Consider the following 22454-nt stretch of genomic DNA (forward strand, 5'->3'; position numbering starts at 1 on the left):
GAGAGAGAGAGAGAGAGAGAGAGAGAGAGAGAGAGAGAGAGAGAGAGAGATTACTTTGAATTTTTAAATGGAATTTATTATTTTTTTATTGTATATCCTTCTCTTTTTGAGAACTTTTTAAAACAATATTTTATCCATTTTGAGTCAATTAAGGTTTTTATGATAAAATGTTGGATTGTAGTTTTATTTAAGATAAAAAAAGTGGAAATACCACTATCGTATTACATCTATGTAAAAAGGGATAGTATGTGATGTATGGACACAATTGGGTCTTATCAAGCCCAAGTCGAATTTTTTTAGATAGATGGAGTTCCTTATTTTTTGTTGCAAATCATATTCAGGGTAATTTTTCTGTCTGTTTATATTAAGCTCTGTTTATGTTTAGATTTTGGGCCTAGGGTTCAATTTGGCTCCACTCAAACCCAAATAAATTTTCTTGAATAGTAATCTTCATTTTTTATCATAAATTCGTGTTTGAGATGACTTGTTTTTTTTAACAACGTACATTAGACAAAGTACATTCGGGTCCGGGATCCGGTTTCGGCTTAGTCGGTCTCTACTTAACTTTTCCAATAAGAGTCTCCACTCTTTATTGGAAATTCAGATTCCATATCTTTCATTTCAAAAGTCCTTCTTTTTAGAAGTTGATTACATTACACAACTTGACACATTTATTCTAGTCAAGCTGTTGATGTATATAATAAATATTGGTCTTAGTCATATTTTCAATTCAACTCACATCATATTTTTGCAAAATATTGTCATTCCAAATCTTGCCTTCATTGGCTGAATTAACCACCGATCTTGCTTTTGTTGACTGGACATCTTACCATCAAAATCTCGGTAACTTCGAGACAGCTGACCCAAAATGGATAAATTTATAGTGCATTAAAAAGATCTCAAGATGGACTATAAGAATATAGAATAAAAAATAAAGAGGGTTTCATTTAAAAAATTCAAAATGACTTTGCTCTGATCTTGGCGACGCCACTCAAGGTGATACTGATAAAATAAGTAGATATTTTTAAATCCTATAACTTTTATCTGAAAGATTTTTTATAAAATTTACATTTTTTCGAGATATTCTAAGATTCCGATCTTTTTTATATACATTTTGTGTAACTAACTGTAACAGCTAGTTGTAATAGCTAACGTAACTAACTGAAGTCAAAGGCTAATAGCTAGCTAGTAGAGGCTAGATTAAATTTATAAACTTGTTACTAGCTGATTATTCTAGCTGAAATATAGAATTGGATCATCTAATGGTCTAGTAGTTGTCTAGCTATTATTTGTCAAATATAATACAATAGACGACGTAGTCTATTCTAAAATATAATTCCTATTTTAATGAGAATAACTGAATATGTTGGAAATTAGAGAACATAAGAAAAATTGTTTCAGGCAGAAATTATAGGATTTGGAGGAGAAAAAAGATGGAGAAAACACTTATATTTTCTTAAAAAGCTCTGTGTCAAGATTAATTTTAATTTTTTTTATGAAATCATATAGTTTATTTTTATGATATAAATTATTATTAATACAGTCAGTATTCATATAATATATAAATCATATAATTTATTCATTTAATATAAATCGGTTTCTCTGGTTATTCTACGTATAAAAGTACTAAGTAAAATCATCTAAAAGTGAATACTTTTTGAGATATTTTATCCTTATACTTTTCAATACAAAACACGAAACATTTCTTGAAGTATAATTACTTTTCGATAATTTCATCTTAAGAAGCTACATACATCCGAGCGGGATAATAATTATTTACAATACCCACGACTTCCCCGATTTCAACGACGTTGAAATATGTTGAAGAGATAAAGTTCATAACTGTTTCTAAATAATAAGTAAAGGTCATTGTTTGTTAAAAATTATTAATAAAAAAGTTTCATAAATTGAACATAGTTTTTGCTGAAATATAGTAAACAGTACACAAAAATAAAATACATATATAGGGTGATTTATAAATGTAGGTCAATACTTTAGGAGATAAATCAACACACTAAAATAAATAAAAAAGGTCATATGTCCTACATACCTTAGTTTTCAAGTCATAAATGATTAAAGGAAATGTTCAAAGTATTCGCCTCGTGCATCAACACACGCTACTGTCCTGCTTAAAATATTTGATAGAAAATGATTGGATAAGATTGAAATGGATAGAATTCCTATATTGATTTATACGACTTATCATGCACCGAAGCCGTACAATATAGACTTTCTATATATTTTAATCATATTTTATGATACTATTCTTTTCAATCATCTTGAATATTGATGTTTGTATAATAAATTGATATTTCTTAATCATAGTAAATATCATTATGTATTTATGCATTATGTATTTATTATTATTTTATAATAAACTACTTATAATATTCTTTCATAATAATTCTATCTATAATAATGGTTACAAAATGGTCAGATAAAAATGAGAAGAATATCTATGTTTAGTTTGATCATATCTTATGATACTACTCTTTTCCATCATGTTGAATATGAAAGTTAGTTTAATCAGTTTATATTTATCAATCATCGATAATACATGGTATATGAATTTATTTACGAAATTTCGTAAATGAGTTGTGAAGTGTGTGAATCAAAATCATCATAAAATATGATAGACAAATTTTCTATCATTTTCTATCCAACATTTTAAGCAGGGTGTACAGCTTAACACGTCTCGACCTTGTCTAATGTTTACAAACAATATACATCAATACAAATCGGACAGAATTTCAGATATAAGTATCTTATCCTCGCGAGTTACTGTGTGTGTGTGTGTGTGTTGTTCTGAAGTTATTGTTCTGAATATAGTTCTAAAAGCGGCAAAATGGTTATGTACACTTATGCTGAAATGGCCGACATGCATGTCTGAAATTCTGTCCAATTTGTATTAATGGATATTGTTTGTAAACATTAGACAAGGTCGAGACGTGCTAAGCTGTACAATAGCGTGTGTTGATGCACGAGGCGAACACTTTGAACATTTTCTTTAATCATTCATAACTTGAAAACTAAGGTATATAAGACATATGTTTATATGACCTTTTTTTACTTATTTTAGTGTGTAGAGTTACTTCCTAAAATATTGACATACATTTATGAATCACCCTGTATACGTGGGAAGGTGCCCCCTTGCATTCTTTTCCCAAAAAACAAGCCTAATCTAACTTATCCTTTTTATCTAATATTTTTATTTTCTTTTTTCATATCTTTTGTATTCTTATATTTCTTATATATCTTTTGTATTCTTATATTTCTTATATTTCTCATTGAGAAACTATGTACAAAGTGTAAAGGATGGGTTAGGTTAGTATTTTTGAGGGAAGGATCGGCGGAGCTCCCCCCAATGCACATACTATATTTCAGTACCATATTTCATATCGTTTCTTACCATATTTCAATGTACATTGTGTGCAAAAATTACGTTTCCTTTATAAAACAGTTATTAATAACTTTTTAATAAACAATGAGCGACCTTTACTTTTTATTTACAAATATTTATGAACCTTTCTCTACAACATATTTTAACGTTGTTGAAATTGGAGAGATCGTTGATATTGTAAATAATATATAATATAATCTAATTATTATATCGTCAACATATTAAAATTAAGATTACATTAATTTCATAAAAATCTCAAAGAAAGCAGAATTGAGCGTTACATTACTAGCAACTATTTATAATTTTTCACCTCATGACTGTAAATTTGTTTATTTAATTATGAGCTAACTTAGTTATCTAGCTACTAGGAGAAATGATAGTCACATTACTGGCTAGTAGTAATGTTAGACACAAATTTGCTATCTCGTGGCGTCGACGACACTAACGAGATGCAATTTCTACTAAGGTTCCTGTCAAATATCATTATCCCAACTTCGTAATAAATTAAAACACAATAAAATTCCTGTCAGTTCTTGAGAAGAATGTGGCCAAAAATTTTGTAAATTTTAATTTGTTTAGGAAAAAAACATTTATGAATTTACATCAAGATTTGTATAATTTATTCCCTTATTTCCGCGCGAGCTGTGTTTTATGTATAAAAGTATCTTTAAATTACACGACCTATTACATTCGGTATTGCACTCAACGATTCAACGATTGTTGTAACAAATGAGCAACGGATAATAACAACGAATGTGCGAATAGTAATAGCAACAACTACGTAAATAATTCTCTCCCTTCACTTTGTCAGGAAGGATACGTTGAGAGATGGGAAATTCTTTTGTTCGGTTGGAAACACATAGCACCGTTCCAGAGATTATCCAGCGATGTTTTCTGCAGAATTTAGTGCCCGGGTAATATAAAGCTTGCCGGTGTAAATTGAAATTTAATGTTGCGTGTAGTGCTACTTTATGTCAGGCACTAGTGTATAGACGCGCCATGTTCTCTCGTGGAATAATGGAAATATCACGAACTCTCTCTTTGTGTTTTCGCATATATGTATATAGCGCGTATATACGTATATAGCGCGTATATACATATATAGCGCGCACTCGGAAGCTGATCAATTTATCAACGTGTGCGTATATACGTACGGATTAATGATAAAATCCGATCTCTCGAAACCATTGAAGATTTTCCTACACAGCTTCTACACTCTCAAATCTAATTTTCGCGGGTATATGTACGCCAAAGAACGTAAAAGATTTCGAAGATGCTGTTGTCATGATATTCGATTTAATACTTCAGATCTTTCGTTGCGGAACTGTTGATTGATGATGTCAGAAGCGAGAAAGTGAGAAATACCAGAAATTCTTACAAAATACGTTGAAATAAAAGTATATATCCATTAAATAATACTTACAATATTTTACAATAAATCGGGCATATCTTTAAAATATTTTCTTCAAGAGTTTGTTTCAATGTTTAAACGTACGAATAAGCACATAATATTTATTCTTTATTTCTTGTTGTTTTATAACATATACAAATCCAGACAACATTAAAACATTTCTTCAAAATGTCCTAAAAAACATCTTCGAATTCCTAAAACGTTTTAGAAAGTTATCAGAAAGACGTCATTATGATGTCTTCAAAACGTCTTATGTCCTAATCTAAGATGTCTTAAAGACATTGTTTTAAGATGTTTTTAAGATATTACTTTAAGACATTTTAAAAACATCCTGCTTAAGATCTTTATATATGTATTCAATTACAGATTTCTAGAATTATGCATCCGACATTAAAAAGAAATAGATATTTTATTTAATATCGTTATTTGTAGCAATCGGCCAAAAATTATAATTAGACTGGATATGTTTATTCGTCTGCTCTATTTGCTCAGGGTTAGGATTATTGGTTGACGATAGCTAGAAGATAATGATAGTGTCCTGTATTACATGCAGATATGTGCAGGTATTTGATTTAAACTTTAAAGTTTATGCCAGATACTATCATTATTCGTTAACTGTCAATAACTACTGATCCTAATCCTGAGGAGATAAATGAACAAATTCATAGTCTAATCATAATTCTAAAGAAAACTATATATACGGAAGAAAAGAAATTTTCTACATCCCATACACGACGATTATAAATACTAAGAGATTATTATATTTGCTGTAGCAACGCATGCATAAATGTCATAATTATATGATCAAACGAATTCTTGAGTGAAGTTCGATCATAATTATGCTAATAATTATGCCTTCGTCCGAGTAGACAAAAGGTAGTCATGTCGCATGACTCTCCCAAAACAACAAGCATCTTTCAAAGATGATGTCAAAAACAAAAGAGGAAGAAAAAAAGCTAGCGCCTCGCGCAGCAGTTCCTGCTACGTTCGCACGTGACTTCATAATTTAAAGCCGTCATAAATCATTAATGGAAGGGAAAAAAGGAATGTGATTCCTTTAAGAAGAAGGGAAGAGAAGGGAAGAGTAAGAGTAAGGGAAAGGTGACTCTACTCGGACGAAAGCATAAGCATAATTATGATTGAACCTCACTCAAGAGTTCGTTTGATCATACAATTATGCTATACGTTTCGTCCGAGTAGACAAGAGGTAGCTGTTCAAAGCTGCGCTTTGTGACCTGAGAAATTTTAATTTTGAGAATATAAAAAATACATGAAAAAGACAAAGAACAACGTAGATATTAAAAATAAATAAGACACTATACCTAGAGTATATAACTAATAAAACAAGTCTATAACAAAAGAAAATTGAATACACGAAGATAACGCACGCAGTATATATACCAGGTGTACAAGTATGAAATGCGGATTTTTTTTCCAAAAAAACACGTTAAATTCGGAAGAATGATAAAAAGAGGTTTATTCAAAGTATGCTCCATTGCTAGTTACATATTTTTCCTATCTTTCGGGCAATTTATGGATACCACGCCAGTAAAAATCTTCCCTTTTGCCGCGAACCATTCATCGAGCCATTTTTTCACATTTTCGTACGAACCAAAGCGCTGCTCAGCAAGTGTGTGACCCATCGATGCAAACAAGTGGTAATCGGAAGGAGCTAAGTCTGGTGAGTAAACCGCATGGGGTAGAACTTCCCAGCTGAGTGCTTCCAACGTGTCGCGAACCGGTTTTGCCGTATGATGGAGCATTGTCATGGAGAAAAATGATCTTGTGTTGTCTCTTTTGGTATTCTGGTCGTTTTTCAAGCAGCGAACGGTTTAAATCGATCAATTGTTGTTGGTAGCGTTTGGTATTAACCGTTTCACTAGGCTTTAACAGCTCATAATAGACCACACCCTTCTTGTCCCACCAAACATAGAGCATCGTCTTCCTGCCAAAGCGATTCGGTCTTGCGGTCGATGTGGATGGTGCGCCTGGATTTACCCATGATTTTTTGCGCTTGGGATTCTCAAAATAAATCCATTTTTTATCCCCAGTAACGATACGATGCAAAAACGACTTTTTTTGTATCGTTCAAGCAAAATTTCACATGTGTTTTTGCGCCTCTCCATCTGCCTCTCGTTCAACTCATGTGGTACCCATTTGCCGATCTTCTGAATCTTTCCCATCTCTCGTAGCTTATTGACTAACGTTCAATTTCTCTGCGAGTTGTTTTTGTGTTTGTGAATCATCTTCGTCCAACAATGCTTGCAACTCCATATCTTCGTATATTTTTGGCGGTTTTCCGTGTTCCTTGTTTGCAACATCGAAATCACCACTTTTGAAACGCCGAAACCATCGTTCACACGTATCTTGCGATGGAGCATGTTTATCATAAGCTTCTCGAAGTAATCGATTCAGCAGCAGTTTTCTTTAAATGAAAACAAAAAATTAATGCTATTCGTGAATGCTCTTTATTTGGTATAAATTTCGACATATTGAACACAGCAACACAAGACTATGCAAACATTTTTTCAATTTATCACTCATGCGCGTTTGACACTTGTTGATGGCACAACAAAATGGCATAAATGTCAAATCTTTATATCACACACTGCATTGGTGCGCCATCTGTTTTCTCAAATCCGCATTTCATACTTGTACACCTGGTATGTAGTATCGGTTTAAGATAATCACCTCAGCGACGTTAGTCGAAGGCAAAACCGGACGGTTATAAAAATTTACAAAAGTCGAACAAGTTAACAATCAGCCTGCCGCTTTCCGAGTATCATCCATAAAGATATCTTTACGAAACGTAGCGGAAGAGCTGGCATGCCGAGTAGAATGAGTCATAAATATCGAGGTATCGATTTCACCTTCTGAAAGCATCACTAATCCAACGACTAATCGTTTGAGCAGATGCAGAACATAAGGGCTTCTTAAAGTTAAGGAATAAGGCCAAAGAGGTTTCTGACGAAAAATATTCGCTGTCTTATCAATATATAGGCGTAATAACGAAAAAATAGACAATGCCGGCTGGTCATCTAAATGACGAAATATCAAGACCGGGTGAGATTTATTAGAATCAGAGGTTTTTATATGGTGAAGAACTGTAATTATAACTGTATTTCCGAGGAATTGAATATTAGCTCGTTTGATTAACGACAGAACGATTGATTGATTAACGTCTGAACGCGCTGCACAGAAGCTAAAAAGTAAGAAGCTCTAAAGTCAAAGTCTTATGTGGCCAGAGGGAAGTCAAGTATGCAATAACTGGTGACGGATCCCATGTTAAAGCATACTTGGGCTTAGAGGGCTTCAAAATAGAAACTCCTTCGAAAAAACGTCTAACTCTGTCGTTCGAGCCTAAATTAACATTCGTGATGAGCGAAAGCGTTGAGCGATACGAATTGAAAGCTTCGTAAGTTTTAACAGAGCAAAGAGGTTAAGAAGGAGAGATCAGTGGTATTGCAGGGTAAAACAAATTAAGCTGACGGGAGATGCAGAAATGCCACCACGGTTGAATAGGTTTGGAATATTGAGATAACGTCGAGGCAGCAAGCAATGCAAGGGCGATTTCTATGGCGTCTTCTGGGAAACCTTTTCGATGAAACGCCTGCCGGACAATTTCCCGGCAACTAGGGAATTGTTGCGCCAGATCGGATACAGTCCTGAAGAGAGAAATCAACAGATTAGGGTGTGGTCTGAAGTGAATTGAAACCGATGTACATAGCTTGTGGAAGAGGGGAAACCATGATTGAGCGGGCTAGTGAGGAACGACCAAAATGCCTTCTGCTCTATCATCTATTATTTAAACTTCGAGTAATGAACACGAAAAGAGGAAAAGCATAGAAATAGAATTCCCCCCAATCCAGCGTAAAAGCATCGACTGCAAACGCAAAAGGATCTGGGAGCCAGGAAACAAAAGTGTCACATTTTGTATTAGTATGAGTTGCAAATAAATCAATATCAAACGGACCGAATTGTTTCTTAATTTTAGTAAAAAAATAGGAACCAAGCTCCCACTCAGTGTCAGCGGAGATAAATCGAGACTCAGCGTCCGCAATAACATTGTCAGCAGGACGGACATAAGAGGCAAAAATATATAAATCACGTGCTTCACACTATTGTCAGATTGATTTGGCGAAAGAGAAAAGAGGGAAGCGACAGAAGCCCATATTAATGTACGCGATAACCGTTGTGTTGTCAATGCGTAGCATATGTCGAGAATATAAATTAGTTGCAAAAGATCTGAGTACGTATTCCACAGCCTTTAATTCTAAAAAATTTATATGCTCTTTGCTCTCTGAGCATGACCACCACCTGTGAGTTTTTTAGTACCCATAGATGCAACCCAACTTGTGAGGGATGCATCCGAATAAATTTCACAAAAGAAATTAGGTTTCTGTAACGATCTCGACACAGGCGAAGAGCGAAGCTTAGAGATCCACTATTTAAAGCCCGATAAGAGAGAGAAGTGAATGGTCATATCGTGCATCATACTGAAATCAAATCACAGGGTAAAAATTTCTCTTGTTCAAAATCGCGAAGATATACCTGTCCATAGGGAATCGTACGACAAATAGAATACAAGGTATCTATTAGGTTAGCAAAATCCCGAATTATGCAGGCATTTTTCCGAGAAAATTTCTAGAATCGTCCCAAAATGATCAAACGTTTATCCTCAGATAAAGATATATACATAGTCGACAAATTTAAAAGAAAACCAAGAAACTTTTGTTTTTGTGCTGGTAAGAGTTTACATTTCTGAGAATTAATAACGAAATCGAGACTATCGAGGATGAGAGTGGTATTCACATTTGCAAGGCAGTATTCAAAAGAATCTCCAAAAAATAGGAAATCATCAAGATAAATAACCGACATCAATCCTCGTTCGCGTAGGTGAGCAGTTTTTTCTTCCTCTTTTTTCTTCCTCTTTTGTTTTTGACGTCATCTTTGAAAGATGCTTATTATTTTGGGAGAGTCATGCGACACTCCCAAAATACTCGTCGTTGTATGGGATTACATATTCAATTCTTTCTCGGTAATAAGAATTGCGTCTGCATGGCAATATCTAGCATAACACACTTAAAAACAATAAAATCTTAAGATTACGCAAATTTTGTTACACAAACTATATAACCAAGTCAAATTAAATAACAGTCGAGTCCAATCACAACATAAAGTCTGATATAGGAATTTGAACTAAAAAATTTACTCAATAATAAAAGATTAATGAAATTGAACATAATTATTTATGTGTATATAGGCAACTGTCAAAAGGTTTTTTAAGATATCTAACTACATAATAATTATACATAATAAATATACATACTTTTGTCTACTCGGACGAAGGACGTAGCATAATCGGTAATGTAGACAGTTATAGAATGTCTTAAAAATGTCATATAATAGACGGCTCATAATATTTTGGTAAAGATGTAAGGAGCTGTAGCGAGGCCAAAAGGTAATGTACAAAAGGTAACGAAAAAACGTCTCTTCAAAGAGAAACATAAATATTTACGATAATTTTCATGAATTGGCACTAAAAGATACGAGTTTTCTAAATCTATTGTTGCCATAAAACAATTCGGAAACATTAAGCGAGTAGCAATTTCAGATCTTTCATCTTAAAATGAGGTGGAAAAATGTAGTTGTTGAAGGATTTCAGATTCAAAATAAATCGCTTATCACCTGACGACTTATCGATTAAAAAATAAAAAGAAAGAAATTGATCCGGTAGAAAGATAACCTCAGATATAGCGCCCTTGCAAATAAGGTGTTCTAATTCCGTCTGTTCCGATGGACTCAACCATGGTTCCCGCAAAGTTGGACAAGGAGGAGGGGTTGTAAGAAAAGAAATTTTATACTCAGAAACTGCACTTAAAACGACAGGGTCGTCAGTGAGATCTAACCAGGATGACCAGAATGATCTCGAGAAAATGCACAAGTCTGCCCGCTTACTTCTAAACGCGGGAACAAAGGCTACGGATCTGAGAGCTCGATCGATGACTCGCTGATTGAGATACAACCCTTGCCGGCCGGCAGGATGTTGATTTGCTGGCAAAAGTTCTTGCATTTCTCTGAGACGATGGCTTTTGTGAGAAGGAAGGTCGGTACTTGTTCACAGTATTCGATTTCACAGATGCCTGGGTAAACGTAATAAAACTGCGACCTAACTTATTGACTGTTGCAGTATCTTTCATTGGTTAAATATTGTTCGCCAAAGAATTGATTGTCAATAGGCGATACGTCAAGAGCATTCCTGGCGGAAGAAGTCAACATGGGCATAATCAGACCGCACCAAGCTTTAGAAATATGATGCTGAACCTGAGAAATTAAACGGCCCGCATCTCAAACGTTTGACATCCCACTGATTCTCCGGTTTTAACAACTCGGATAGGAGATAAGCCTGCGCTGCAATTGCAGCTTCAACAACGCTTTGAGTGGCAATTTAACAGAAGTCTCTCCTAACAGCAGTAAAAGGAATAGCGCGGCGTACTTCGACATTAAGAACTGGAACTTTGGCAAGATATAAGTTTTGGAGAGTCGCATATTTTTTACGCAAAGCTAAAATAGTATCTTTCTAGAGGCCGTTGGTGAAATAGATGACCACGTCATAAGAATTAACTCGTGAACAGGTGGACCAGTAACCGAATCATCCGTATCACTTCCCAATAACTCTCTCTCTTAAAAGCAGCGACATCGTCCTGTTCGGAAACTGCGATATCATGTGAGGTCTTTGCGAATGTAACAGAGGGATGAGCCATCTCCTCCGTTTCAAAGTGCTGGACTGGCTCTGAAAATAATAAAGAGCTATAGAATTCAATTTTCAAGGAGAATGAGATATGCAACGTTGAGCATGCCTCAAAGGACAGCCTCGCTACGAAAAATATTAAAAATATTATCGGACAAGACCAAACTTTAGGTTATGGTTCGGAGTCCAGGGATGGTGTCACTAGGCCAGTCTCGAAGGATGGTTTCGAGACGATCACTCGAGTTCACTTCCAAGATTGGAATTTTCTTTTTCTTCAAGCGTAAGATCTGAGACGCAAACAACCTGACCAACCGGATTGGAAAGTGAAGATTATGATCGACGCAATCGACTTTCTGCTGATCTGTCTGCATAGTGCCCGAGTAAGTAAGTAAATTGAGAAGAGCGTCAAGCTTTTTCTCCAAAGAATTCGAAGGTAGACAATCCGAAGAACGGAAAGGCACGTCACTAGGAAAGCGTCGTCGGTGCCTGCTGGATTCCACACGAGAACACTTTGGCTTGGAGAATTTGTTACCTCGATATCCATGCGATGAATCACTGTCTAGAGAGCTGTCGCGAGAACGTCCGCGAGAACGTCCGCGAAAATGTTTTCGAGACTTTGAATGAGAGTGCTTTCCCATAATCTTGAAGAAGAGCGGCCGAGATGCTATCGTTAGGGAGAACAAGCAACACAATGAAGTCATATGCGAGCGTAGCAGGAACGGTGCTGTGCGAAGCGCTAGCCTCTTTTTTCTTCTTCTTTTGTTTTTGACGTCATCTTTGAAAGATGTTTATTATTTTGGGAGAGTCATGCGACACTCCCAAAATACTCGTCGTTGTATGGGATTACATATTCAATTCTTTCTCGGTAATAAGAATTGCGTCTGCATGGCAATATCTAGCATAACACACTTAAAAACAATAAAATCTTAAGATTACGCAAATTTTGTTGCATAAACTGTATAACCAAGTCAAATTAAATAACAGTCGAGTCCGATCACAACATAAAGTCTGATATAGGAATTTGAACTAAAAAATTTACTCAATAATAAAAGATTAATGAAATTGAACATAATTATTTATGTGTATATAGTCAACTGTCAAAAGGTTTTTTAAGATATCTAACTATATAATAATTATACATAATAAATATATATATTTTTATCTACTCGGACGAAACGCATAACATAATCGGTAATGTAGACAGTTATAGAATGTCTTAAAAATGTCATATAATAGACGAATTAAAAAAGAAAAAAAAAAATATATATATAAGATGTATATATATATATATATATATATATATATATATATATATATATATATATATATTGACACGTGTGTGTGTGTGTGTGCGAACCAGAAGTAGAATTATTTATATTATAAAATTAGATATCTTAAAAAACATTTTGACAGTTTTCAAGAATATTTTCAACTTTACACTACACACACACACACAATTATGTTTCAATTTAGTTAACCTTTTATTATTTACTAAATTTTTTAGTTCAAATTCCTATATCAGACTTTGTGTTATGATCGGACTCGACTGTTATTTAATTTGACTTGGTTATACAGTTTGTGCAACAAAATTTACGTAACCTTAAGATTTTATTGTTTTTAAGTGTGTTATGGTAGATATTGTCATGCAGACGCAATTTTTATTACCGAGAAAAAATTGAATATGTAATCCCATACAACGACGAGCATTAGCATAGCGAAATCGACTCGCAGGTCAAAAGTGTGGCATAAGCGACATGCTGAATTATTTAAATAAATGCAAGCCCGACTAGCAAATCGCAACGTGCACGTGCATACAAATCACATATTACAGCAGACGAAACGTGACTGAAGCTCCCATTACGTATAAAAACGCATGAAAGGGCAATAAAACCCACTATTACCGCTACAAAATTACTGCTGCGATTTCTTGGGGAATACATTTTCTGAATACACGCGCGTATCCATTATTGAAATAATAGCTCGAGCTCTCTGCATTTATGAATGAAAATTCCTAGAAAATACGTCGTCCACCATCAAGCTTGATTATCTTTTTAAATTTTCTTAAAGCTTCGCTCATTGTCGGGGGAAAGTATTAATAAAATATCAAAGAGAAAATAGATATTGTGAAAATAGTTCGCAAAATAGAAAAAAACACTACTAAATTCAATCAAAATTGCTTTTTAGATAATCTCTTGCTTCTAGCGAAGATCAGGTTAAATTGATCTGAAAATTATATTAGTTATATATTTTGCAGTGTTTCCAAAAAGTTGAAAAAAAGAAAAAGGAAAAACATGTTTTTTTTTTCGTTTTTTTATTGAACTTGAAAATTTATTTTGTTTTAATGTAAGTAATGTCTCGCTCTGATATATACATACACACACACACACACATACACACACACACACTCGTCAACAAAATTATCGCATAGGTAAATTCATATCGAAATTTCGCAAATTAAATTCATTTAAATGAATTTAATTCATTTAAATGAGCATAATATCACGAAACATTATCGTATTTGGAATATTTTTTTTTATTTTAAAGAATGAAGTCTGTAGTTTAAGAAGCATTCGTCCAGAATTTAGTCTCCCTCCTTCCCGCAGTCTTTTCAAAAGTAAAGATGTATTGAATCTCCAAAAAATTGCACAATTTGACGTATCCTACAGGGTGGACTAAATGTTTTTCGTAAATTTCATGATAACCATCGTAAAATAGAATTTCCCCTGCAATTTAAACAAAAATGTAGCTTTGTACGATTTTTTTTCGCGGAGTTGCGAAAAAGTTGACATCATAGTTACTTATGCATTTTAACCCATTAATGCCCAAATATGCTGAAATTTTACGTTGATTTAAGCCATTTATTTTACTATGGAAATGAGGTCTGTTGTTTATAAAGAATACTATTCATACCAATTTCAATGTCGCTCTATCGAATAGCGTTGAAAAAATAAAAAAAAATCGCAATTTATGCAAAATTTTTGAAAAATAAAATTAAGAAACGCATGTTTTTAGGACTAATTTTTTCTTCTTCTGCTGTTTTTTCTATGGTGACCACAGAAATTGATAGGAATGGTACTTTTTATAAATAACAGACTTCATTTCCGTAGTAAAATAAATGGCTCAAATCAACGTAAAATGTCAGTACATTTGGACATTAATGGGTTAATTTTAAATGAGCATAATACCGCGAAATATATTATCGTATTTGAAATCTCTTTTTTTATTTTATTTTATGATGGTTATCGTAAAATTTGTGAAAATAATTAATTTCACTCAGTAGAGTGCGTCAAATTAAGCGGTTTAAAAAAAAATTCATAGATAACTTTGATATGTCGCAACTCCGCGAAAAGAATCGTACAAATCCACCTTTTTTTAAATTGTAAAGGAAAATTTATTATAATTTACGATGGTTATCATGAAATTTACAAACAAAATTTAGTCCACTACGAAGGATACGTCAAATTGTGCAATTTTTTTGGAGACGCAACATGTCTTTACTTTTAAGGAGACTGCGGAAAGAGGAGAGAGTAAATTCAAAATCAGACGAATGTTCCTTAAAGTACAGAGTTCACTCTTTAAAATAAAAAAAAAAAAATAATTCAAATATAGTAATATTTCGCGGTATTATGCTCATTTAAAATTGTGCGAAATTTTGACATGAATTTACCTATGTGATAATTTTGTTGACGAGTATATATATAAGTCTACACATGTAAAAAATAAGTATACTTTTAATATTTTCGATAAAATACAGTTATCTAAACATTTTTAAAAATCCAATTTTTAATTAGTATACTGATAACGTCTCCTCAGACGTTTCTCCGTCTCGCTAAGCAAATTTATAGAAAAGAACATCGCGTTTTGTTGGTAAATAAGACTATTGCCTATAGAAATTATATAACTGCGTGAATATATCGACAATAGCATATACGAAATAGCAGATTTTGACTTGTAGTTAAAAATGTGTTCAGAAGTTTTTGTCATCACTATCTGAGATCTATTTTTCTGAGATCTAAATTTTTCATATTCTGTTTATATAATTAGTGATTTAAAAAAAATTTCATTTAAGTACACATTTTAAATATACAATCCGATGTTATCATATTTTAAATAAATAAGTCATATTTTAAATGTACAATTCGAATGTTTTTAAATGTACATCAACATTTAAGCTCTTCATGGTTTTTGAATTTCAATTTTGATAGTAAATTTGAAATCAACGCGCTCAGAAACTTTTATAATCATTTTAATATGAAACACATCTCTTCTGGCAAAGCCAGAAATACGAGAGAGTTAAAGCATATCTTCCGGACTCTCCAACTTGAATTAAAAGGTGCAAAATATGAATACAATTGTAAGAATAGGAGAGAAAGAGGCTTACGTTTGTTTAAAAAAATAAGTCTTTATTTTGTAAAAATTAATTTTTTATCGAAAAAGTCCTTCCCGGAAAAGAGAACGTACGAATTCAATTAAAAAAAAAAATAATAATACTAGTATTTTATTTGTGTATTTATTATAAAAAATAGTGGAAAGTGAATCGTAAAATATTCATTTTCGAATATACATTCCTGAGTTTTATCAAAATCAGGAAAATATTGTAATTACAAAAGAGAAAAATTTTATTTAAAAAGTAGACAAGTGAATTTTCCAATGTCTCGACATAGTGCATTAAAATTTTTGACTGTAAGCAAATCAACTTATTACATGTTATTACTTAGATTGAAGATTTCTGCAGCTGCATAATATATTATTCTGCGTAATAAAAATAGGTTTTATTAATGAAATAATTGCAATTAAACGTATGGACGAACGAGGTAAAGTTATACAGAGTGTCTCACAACTACTGCACCAATGTATGTAACATGCAGATAAAGCGCATTAAACTGAACAGAAAAGCCCTTTACTATTTTGCAATCTTAGCAATAGTTATTAAGAAAATAATACAAGAACATCAGCAAATGAGTGCACGGCAAAGTGATAGAATGACTTATGGTACAATTTAAAAAAGATGTCTTGGATACATTTGCAAACTCTTGCACGGAAAAAAATCATCTTAAATAAGAAAAACGATTATTCAGTTTACTTTCCTTCCTAATGTAATAGTTATCTTTAGCGAAGAATACTTTCTTGACAATAGTTTCAAAATATACTTATCATATATTTTAGAAAATATTATTATCGTGTATTTTCAATAGAAAAGAATATATTTTCTTTACGAGAATATTATAAAACTTTATTGAAGAAAACATTGACTCGACTCTGTAGTAAGCAAACTAAACTTTTGTTTTAATTTAATATTCTTAATTGAAATACTAAACCTAAGATTCAGAATGTATTTTGAACAAATTTGATATTTATGATGAGCTTATAATAGATTTCATATTTATATAAATTTGTAAAATATACTTAAGACAAAAGTAACATTTATCTAAATGCACTACGTATTTTTCTGTGTGTAGTCATTTGCGACGTTGGCAATAGTCCAATGCGAATTTAACTTCTTGGATTTAATTAAAATAATTGTCGTGATTGTTTGCAAAATGGTACAGAGCTTTTTTGTTGTTTAACGAGATCTACTTGAACACGAGCGGACGTCCGAGTTATGTCACATCCTATATGCAGAGAAAAAACTTATCTTCAACATATTATTTTTAATGAATGATTTTTAAGCTTTGGTGGATCAGGCTATTCCCGACAAAATATTTTTACTTTGGATGTGTGTTGAAAATAGTCCAAATGATGTCATAAAAATATCAATAAAATTTTAGTCAATGTAATAATTAATTTAAACAAATATTCATTTCAACTAATTGACGATTAATTCAAGCAAATTCAATCGAAGAATGTTTAATTGACGACTGATACGAGCGAAAGAAATCAAAGATCGTTTACTTAACAACTGGACTTAACTAATTGAATTAAAGCTCGTTTAATTGACAAATGAGCTTAGCGAATTAAAGGCTGTTTAATTGATGATTGACATGAGCAAATTCAATCGAAGAGTGTTCGATTGTTCAAGACTACAATTGATTTTCTAGCTAATATTCATATCCGAAGTATCGTAAAAGATCCCGATAATTGTTAAGTTGCAAGAGGGCAATGATCAATCATGGAATAATCTCCGATTAAATCAGTTAAATTTGCTCATATCAATAGTCAATTAAACAGTTTTTAATTAGATTTGCTAGGTCCAATTGTTAATTAACTCTTTGAAGCATACATTTTTTATCAGCTAAATTTCAACGAAACTTGATACTCGGCAGATTTTTGGGGTTGCTGATTTTGAATCCGAAATCCATATTCAAAAATTTTAAAAATTCAAGATGGCGCATCCAATATGGCAGACAAATATTGTTAAATTTCTAATTTCTAATTTTTTAGAATTTTTTTAGAATTTGACGAAACATAACTAAATTGAAATATATGAGATAAAAAAAACATGAAAATATAAAAAATATAAAAAATATATTCTCTAACTCCGAACAGTTAAAAGTCACTGATATCAGTGTGAAATATGCTACTGAACGAATTAGTGGCATACTTGGCACTGTTAATTAACACTGTTAATTATGCCACTAATTCGTTTAGTAGCATACTTCGCAATGATATCAATAACTTTTCACTGGTTCGGATTTAGAGAGTATATTTTTTATATTTTTATTTTTTATATTTTTATATTTTTATCTCATATATTTCAATTTAGTGACATCAGCTATCTCATATAACCACTTTTTACGAATATTTGACTACATATTAGCTTTCGCATTCGTCATATTGGATCTGTCATTTTGAATTTTGAAGTAGGACACACAATCTTCAAAAGTATTTATTTTTACTTTAATTTTATGAGCTGATCCATTAATTTTACTCTTAATTACTTTCAACAACAGGAGCGGCCAAGTTGACGTGAAAAGATCCGTGCACACATGGCATGTACCTTACATTTAAATTCAATAACTTTTTAACACATGATCGTTAATTGGATTCACAAGAAATCTTTAATCTAGAATAGTTAAGACAGATTCATGGGCCGCAATATTTTTTTCGATTTTTTTTTACTGAGCACATTGACTTTTTTATTCGAAATTTTACTGTTTTTCCCGTTTTTTGACGATATTATTACAGTTTTTGCTTTGTAATTTGTATAATAATTCTTTTTTGTTATCACAAAAATAATTCCAATATTGTGGGATACTTTCTGAGTAAAATGCCGTATTACAGACCCCGATATCATTTTTTAGTCAAGAAATACAATAAGAAATCACAAAATATTAAAATAAAAAACATTATTTTGCGATTATTTGAAAAACAAGAGCTGATGGGTAAAAATGGAGTACAGATTTGTTTTCAGCGATCCAAAATCCTTCAGAATCAGCTATCAAAGTGGTGGTACCAAAAAAAAGTTCAATTTTGTTCCCCTGTGTTATCAAAGAGATTCTCCTGAGTTTAGCCGTCACTTATTGTTTGTTAAAAAGTTATTAACAAAACAAGTTTCATAGATATTATATAGAGTTCCTATAAGATAGAGTCTGGCCACATGTGTGTTCTTCCTTATTGGTCGAAACAAGGTTTGAAGAAACATGGCAGAACCAATAGAAATTGTCATGAGAAGCGGGATAATTTGAAAAGTAAAATAAGAAAATTATACACAATTAGTAGTCTCTTTTATTAAACTGTGAAATAAATAAATAAAAACATAATTTTGATTGTAAACTTGAAACATTATTAATCTGAAAGAAGTGAATACGGCGAAAAGACTTTTTGATAATAGTTTCTGCATCGTGGAACACAACACGTTGGCATTTTGAAATCTGAAAATTCATATTTCATATTGCACTGTTTTATCAATTGCCTTTTCAGATACTGTTCAGAATAATATGAAGTTACGATGTTACGACAATTTATATAATGAACAATTTATGTAATGAATATGATCTTTTATATAATATCACAATTTTTAACTAAATTAACTTTTTTATTTTACTTTGGAAACAACATACAGAATAATTTTATTTATTTCTATTAACAATCTATAACAAAATTGACTTTTATTTTGTAACGCGATAAAAGCAGCTGCGTTCATATACAGAGTTACCATATTTTTCCAAAACTAGTCGAGTGGCCAGACTTTATCTTATAGGAACTCTAGTATTACACTGTAAAAACTGACTGTGTTAAATTTAACATTTCATGTGTCCCAAATCATCCATTCTCATTTATGTGTAAATTTAACATAAAACAAATCTGGTAAAAAGTAACACGCATAATATGTAAAAAATTAACACAAGAATTTGACATTTGAACATACCGTTCAGGAATCGTAGTTTGTGTTAAATTGACATATATATAATGTTAAATTAACTAAAATAAAACGTTACTTTAACATTTGAGAGAAATATTAATCTATGGTTTTGATGAAATGAAAATATTAAATTGACATAATCTATGTCTGACATATTAAATATGTCAATTTAACACAACCTATGATTCCTAACGGTATTCAAGTGTTCAATTCTTGTATTATTTTTTTCATATTATGCGTGTTACTTTTTAACACATTTGTGTTGTGTTAAATTTACACATAAATGAGAGTGGATGATTTGGGATACATAAAATGTGTTAAATTTAACACATAAGTTTTTACAGTGTAGTACTTAAGTATAATATTTTAATATTAACTTAAATATAATATTTTCAGTTACTATTAAATCGATGTATGTATGTTTTTAAAGGAGTACATGCATATTTGCGGAGGAAGAGCGAAGCCTCTCGCTCTGCAACCCCATTCCCAAAAAACTAACTCTAATCTAACTTAACCGATCTATCAAAATATGGTAAACCATACACATATATGCGCAATATAACTTTTACGTTTTTATACATAATTTATCAATGGAAAACAATGTACAAGTAAAATGCAAGTATTGTTTACGATATTTTTTGTACATAGTATACATGTACGATTTATTATATTTTAATAGATCGGTTAGATTAGGGTTAGTTTTTTTGCGGAGAGAGTGCGGAAGGAGGGGCAGAGCCCTTTCCTCGCACATATATGTGTACTGTTTACTATATTTTTATGTATATATTATATGCAAAAATATACATAGGGACATGTAATGTATGTTCTCTAAACTCCAGTTTTTCCGTTTTTGGGATCGTAGAAATTAAATCTGAGGTTAGAAGTGACAAATTCAAAATGGACCAAAAATATAAAAAGTGACTTGATTTGCACAAAATTTTGTATTCGGGATTTTTTCGTTATTTGCGAATATGTTGACATAATTACCAAATTCAGAATGAAAGATCGGAAATGCAAAAAGTGGCTTTCATGATGAAATTGCATAGTTTATCTATAAATTGTTTTCATTACTAAATTATGAACATAATCAAAAGGGATATTATAACAATATTATATTTTTCAAACTTATTACCTTCACTAATTCCATAGATAACCATGCGAACTGGGAACTGCTAGAATTACAATTTAGATAAATAGTCTTGCCAAAATAATAGTAAATATTTATTCACTGTTTCTTTTTCGCTATAGAATGTATTTTGCACATTATTTTGTCTTTGAATTCGAATCCTGCGATCTTAAAGCCCTGAGTCTATTACCTAACAAATAAAATAATTTTATTGGTTGTTATATAGTAATTGATGTATATATGTATATGTATATAATAATTGATATATTAGGAACTTCAATGTGTAATTAAAATCATTTTGGCTTATTAAAAAATATATAAAAATCGGTTTAATAGTGCAATCTATATAATACAGTAATTAAAACATATTGTATTAGTAATTATACGTTTCGACTCGCTTTGGGCCCTCTTCAGTAAAAAAAAATTTAATTAAATAAGTACTCGCAAGTCAAAATTACAAAAGTCAATCAAGAACAAAAAACAGACAAAGGTAACGCACGCACGTGAATCTCAAACTCTCGCAAACTCATCTAGTAAGGTGTTAAACCGCATACAAATATATTAAATTCTTCCTCCCTCCGAAAGTCAACGCAGCGCATTGCAACCACAACGTTTAAAAAGACGATGTGGCTAAATTAACTTAAGTAATCTCCCGAATGGTAACGTTACCAATAATGGGAAGGAGACACAAAATATCAACTTTGCTTAATCAAAATGTTGTTGAGACAGTAAGTCGATGCGAAAAAAAAACTTGTTTATGGCACGAAAATGTCTAAACCGAGGATGTCGGCTTGCCACACCCTCAACTCAAACAAATTTTTTTTCGCATCGACGATTTACTGTCTCAACGGCATTTTGATTAAACAAAGTTCATATTTTGTGCCTCCTTTCCATTATTGGTAACGTCACCATTCGGGAGATTATTTCAGTCAATTTAGCCTGTGTCACATCGTCTTTTTAAACGTTGTAATGATGTATTGTGTTGACATTCGGAAGGAGGAAGAATTTAGTATATTTGTATGCGGTTTAACACCTTACTACATGAGTTTGCGAGATTTTGACTATTCACGTACGTGCGTTGCCTTCGTTTGTTATTTTATTCTCGATTGACTTTTATAATTTTGACTTGCGAGTGATTATTTAAATTTAATTAAAATTTTTCTTACTGAAAAGGACTCAAATCTAGAAATATATAATTACTAACAGTAATTATATGTAATAAACGGTAGAAATATATAATTACTAATATAAGTAATTACTAAGATAATGTAAGTTTTAATTTGTATATTGTGTAGATTGCACTATTAAATCTCTGCCTGAGCTTTTAAATTTTCTTTCGTCGTTTCTTTATTTTTGATGTCCATTCCGTTTACTTTTAATATTTGTAAAAAAGTGAATATGTATGTACATATATGTATATATATATATATATATATATATATATATATATATATATATATATAT

The 22454-nt window shown here is 31.8% G+C and overlaps 2 protein-coding genes across 4 annotated transcripts in view; one reads left to right on the plus strand and one right to left on the minus strand.

Annotated features, from left to right (window-relative positions):
- LOC116850782 (Kv channel-interacting protein 1) overlaps positions 1-22454 on the minus strand; it is a 218057-nt gene that overhangs the window by 62693 nt on the left and 132910 nt on the right. The window lies entirely within an intron of this gene.
- The window catches only part of LOC116850781 (dynein regulatory complex subunit 5-like), a 68810-nt gene that overhangs the window by 23438 nt on the left and 22918 nt on the right, over positions 1-22454 (plus strand). The window lies entirely within an intron of this gene.

The sequence above is a fragment of the Odontomachus brunneus genome, unplaced genomic scaffold (genome assembly GCF_010583005.1).
Source record: "Odontomachus brunneus isolate Ranch 3 - 2012 unplaced genomic scaffold, Obru_v1 Obru_scaffold_155, whole genome shotgun sequence".
NCBI classification, from domain to species: Eukaryota; Metazoa; Arthropoda; class Insecta; order Hymenoptera; family Formicidae; genus Odontomachus; species Odontomachus brunneus.